Source organism: Octopus sinensis, linkage group LG3, assembly GCF_006345805.1.
Source record: "Octopus sinensis linkage group LG3, ASM634580v1, whole genome shotgun sequence".
Classification (NCBI taxonomy): Eukaryota; Metazoa; Mollusca; class Cephalopoda; order Octopoda; family Octopodidae; genus Octopus; species Octopus sinensis.
Window position 1 is genome coordinate 69,800,835 of NC_042999.1, and position 5,210 is coordinate 69,806,044.

The 5,210-nt window shown below is 35.5% G+C and overlaps 1 protein-coding gene across 1 annotated transcript in view; it reads right to left on the bottom strand.

Moving 5' to 3' along the window:
* Positions 1–3,208: 3,208 nt before the first annotated feature.
* LOC115209609 (fibrillin-1-like) overlaps positions 3,209–5,210 on the bottom strand; it is a 289,329-nt gene continuing 287,327 nt past the window's right edge. The window contains exon 24 of the mRNA XM_029778049.2: positions 3,209–3,509. The gene's annotated coding sequence lies outside the window, so the exon portion shown is untranslated. The remainder of the gene's footprint in view (positions 3,510–5,210) is intronic.

The window sequence follows — 5,210 nt, forward strand, 5'->3', positions numbered from 1 at the left end:
TGTCTGACAAAATGTATACTATAACAGTGTTTATGTCTGTCAGACATAAACACTGTTATATTGGGTTGTCCAGAAAGTTTGTGTCGATTTTTAAAAGAAAGAAAAATGTCAATAAATACTTGCCATTACATTTTTAATCAACCAAATTTTGTTGGACAATGCGTCTCCATCTTTCCTTTAACTTGAAAATACCCTCTTCCCAGAACTGAGGTGGTTTCATGGCAAAGAATTCAACATTATTGTAAACTTGTAGACATTTACAACAATAAAATAACAAGCTTCATTACTGCAATTTTCTATTATTGTTTTTATTATAAAATATCATATAAACTACTTGAATTAAAATAACACTGTTAACAAACATTCACTTCAATAACCTCTCAATAAACTTCACATTTAATGATGAGGGACACATCCACACTATCACTGGAGTTGCTAGAGATTCCACACCTTACTCTACTAAAAAAATGAAGGACACAATGTATCTAAAAATACATTGTGTAAAAAGGAAAGACAAGATGGTGAGAACTGGAAAGGTTTTGTTCAATAAGTCTGCAGAACCAAGGCTGACCCAGGTATAAGTATTTTAAAATAGATAAGTTTCATTTCACAGTAACCTACAATAAAAATTTACCAAGCACACAGACAGTACAGTCACTATAATCAACTGCTATATGTAACTGATATTTTTATCACTCTTGTCATCAAGGTATAAAATGTTAGGTTGGCCCTTGAACTGCATGGCATTACACTAAACAATATTATATCTTAGGACATTTTGCACAGATTGTTGTAGCTAGTTGCTGCTACATTCAACTTAAACTATGACTATTTCTTTACAATTCTTTCTATTTCAATCTACTTGGAAATTATTCCTTAAAACTGTTTAAATAGGGGGAGACATGGCTGTGTGATTAAGAAGATTGCTTTGCAACCATGTGTTTTCAGGTTCAGTCCCACTACACGGCACCTTGAGTAAGCGTCATCTACTGTAGCCCCAAGTCAACCAATGCCTTGTGAGTAAATTTAGTAGATGGAAACTGTATGGAAGCCCATCATGTGTGTGTGTGCGTGCATTTTTCTTGTACCACCACCATCACTTGACAATGGGTGTTGGTTTGTTTACATCTCCATAACTTAGCAGTTCAGCAAAAGAGCCCAATAGAATAAGTGTCAAACTTTCAGAAAAAATAAATTAAGTACTGGAGTTATAAGTTTAACTAGAAAAAAACCAAATCCTCGAAGTGGTGTTCCAGCATGATGCCTGCAGTCCAATGACTGCCAAGGCCAACAGCCTAAAACATTAAATAACTTACCAAACAATAATAAGCTTATATAATATATCAGATTGTAGCACAACTTGTTATAAGCTAATATTTATCTATGAATTTGCTTTGAGATATGTCATAAATAAAGACATATTTATAAAACACTTATATAGGCGAAGGAGTGGCTGTGTGGTAAGTAGCTTGCTTATGAACCACATGGTTCCTGGTTCAGTCTCACTGTGTGGTACCTTGGGCAAGTGTCTACTATAACCTTGGGCCGACCAAAGCCTTGTGAGTGGATTTGGTAGACAGAAACTGAAAGAAGTCTGTCATATATATGTATGTGTGTGTGTGTATATATGTTTGAATGTCTGTGTTTGTCCCCTCAACGTCGCTTGACAACTGACAACTGCTGGTGTGTTTACGGGGATGTGTTTACATCCCCGTAACTTAGCAGTTCGGCAAAAGTGACTGATAGAATAAGTACTAGGCTTACAAAGAATAAGTCCTGGGGTCGATGTGCTCAACTAAAGGCGGTGTTCCACTCAAATGACTGAAACAAGTAAAAGTGATAAGAGATTTATAAAGACTTATCAATAAAAAGGGGTCTACATATCTCTGGCTGCTTCTATGTTTGTGTTCCAAACCTAAAACACTGAACATTCTACTTCGCATAGCAGTTAAATTTATTCAATGTTCCACAAACTCTCTTTTATAAAATTGCTAGTGTTTTGGTACGCTGTTCCACTTGCATTGATAATTTCTTGCAGTGGGTTGGGGCAGGGAATGAATCTTACATCACATCATTCTTCTTACAGGCCCAAGATTATATTATAAATTTCTTAAAGCTGTAATTTCACTTTAAAACACTAGTGATGAAAACACCAGTGATCTATACACAAACCATGTATGTATATACACCAGTGATTTAGACAGCCACATATACACTAAACACTTATACATCTATGTTCTATACACCAGCAAACTATATATATATATATGCATACATGCACATGCTTGTTACCTATACACCAGTTTTATTTACATTATATATATATATATATATATATATATATATATATACGTAAATATATAGGATGGTGAATATTTTTAGAAATTTCACCACCAGTGGCCTAGCATGTATAAAAAGTCAATAGACAACATATTCTCAATATAAAATAGTGTACATTCAAACACAAGAGAAAACTACTTTTAACAGGTAATTTTTACAAGCTAAAATAATTGCTCTTAAATGTGGTCTTGGTCGTTTTGACTGCTTCTTCTAGCTTGTAAAAATTACCTGTTAAAGGTAGTTTTCTCTTGTATTTAAATGTACACTATTTTATCTATATATACATATACATTCCATTTTTAACAGTGGGACTCAAATTAGATAAATTTATAAAGAAAATCATCATCATTGTTTAATGTCCACCTTCCATACTGGCATGGGTTGAATGGTTTGACAGAAGCCAGCCAGGCAGAAGGCTGCACCAGATTTATGCGTCTGTTTTGACATGGTTTTTTTTAATCTATAATTTTATCTACTTTTGAGTTCCACCATTAAAAAAATGAACTATGTCATATTCCTTTGATGCTTGAAATACTTATGACATAAACTCTCTCTCACTCTCCATATATATATACACATATACACACAATCACATGCATATACACATTACTTATACACCACATCACATATACATCATGTGTAAACAGCCAGACATTAAACTATCTGCTGCTCACTTAATTCCTTGCCATCAATGTTGCTTGAAGCAACATACAGTTTATACATGCCATTGGTGGTATGTAGCTGGTCAATATCTCAGATGTCTGATAGAGAAATATACAGTGTTTATCCAATCTCTGACACCATAATATCCATGGCCAAAACACTTATCTCTCACATGACACAGTCCACCTTGTAGCAACACTGCATGAATGATGAATGTTCATTTTTAATTAGTTATGATTATTTGTAATCATTCTATAAGTAGCATTGCATGAAGTTGGTTGGGCTCACTTCAAGCTGACCTGACCCTTGGAACCTGGACAGACACGGATTTCTTCAAGTGGTGCCAGTTTAGAGCCAATGAATTGCTTCTTACTCAACAAACTTTTGGTATCACTGTATGGAATGTGTTGAAGAGATTGGGATTTGTAAAAGGAACCATTTCAACAAAATAGGCTTCAGTGAAATTTTGTTTCAGTTCGAGGATAATCTGCTTCCAGCTTCATCATCTGGAAAAAAAGAAAAAAAAAAAGTAAGAAACTACTAATATGACATCACAGATTGAAAGGGCTGAAGACAAATACTTTCCTCTATGGCCAAGCCTTCAACTTTTTTTCCAAGTTTCACTTGATAAGGAAAATGACTGGAGAGGGAAATTCTGATCCCCAGTAATTTTGTTAAAAGGTGGGTGAATGTTGCACGAATGGACTGAGTGAATGGGCCTACTCTAAGCATGCACCTGTAGACAAAGTGAAATTGCTGGCCTTGTACCAAAATTTGAAATCTTTATTATCATTATTATGAAGGTGGTGAGCTGGCAGAATCATTAGCATGCCGGGCGAAATGCTTAGCGATATTTTATCTGCCAACTACACTCCAAGTCCACCATGGTCAACTTTGCCTTTCATCCTTTTGGTGTCAAATTAAGTACCAGTGAAACACTGAGGTCAATGTAATCGACTTGTCCCCTTCCATCGAATTTCAGACCTGTAGACAAAGTGGAGAGGGCACTTACCCTTGTGGTCAGGATTGTTGTGGGTTTTCCACAAGCTGTCCAAAGAGGTCTCCCTCTTTCTGAGGAATTTTGTTGTTATATTTGATTGTTTTTTTCATTGTTTACACAACTTTCGTGTAAACCCACATTGTATTTGTTCTGTGCTGTCCATAACATTTTTTCCTTAATGTAAATCCCTTGTTGTTAATAAAGAAATCATTATTATTATTATTTAATTATTATTATTATTTATCATTATTATTATTTAACTGGCAGAATCATTGGCACACAGAGACCTAAATAAGTGGAAATCCGAAGGAGCAAAATCTGGTGAATATGGAGGGTGGGGTAACACATCCCAGCCGAGCTGCAGAAATTTTTGTCTGGTTCCCAAAGCATCAAGTCCCGAAAATGAACTTTCTTATCTTCCATTTTAAAGGGTTGCAGAATTAACACGCAGGTTATAGGAACATAAACCTTCTTCCATGAAAAGATAGCTTAAACTGTGCTCTAAATGAAGGTGTAGTCAAATCCTGTTTTATGGACTCAGCCATGTTCTAAAATAAGTCGAAAGGTAAGCTACTATAAATCGGCACAAACTTTCCAGGCAACCCAATATTATTATTATTACAAGTAATAGTAGCAGCAGCAGCAGTAGAAGTAGTAGAATGAACTGGCAGAATTATTAGCACACACTGGACTAAATGCTTGGTGGCCTTTCATCTGTCTTAACATTCTGAGTTCAAATTCTACCAAGATTGACTTTGCCTTTCATTCTTTCAGAGTCACTAAATTAAATACCAGTCAAGCACTGGGGTTGATGTAATCGACTAGTCCCTTCCCCCAAATTTGAGATCTTGTGCTTCTGGTAGAAAGGATCATCATTATTATTATTGCTGTTGTTGAGGCAGTGAGCTGGCAGAATTGTTAGCAGACTGAACAAAAATGCTTAGTGGCATTTCATCTGTTTTTACATTCTGAGTCCAGGTTCTACTGAGGTAGACTTTGCCTTTCATTCTTCAAAGTCGATAAATTAAGTACCAATCAATCACTGGGGTCATTATAATCAGGGAGCTTCCTCCCACAAAATTTCAGGCCTTGTGCTTGTAGTATAGAATGTATTAAAGCAGTGATCTGGCATAATTGTTAGCATGTCAGACAAAATGCTTAGTGACATTTCTTCCAGCTCTTTACATTCAGAGTTCTAATTCCACCA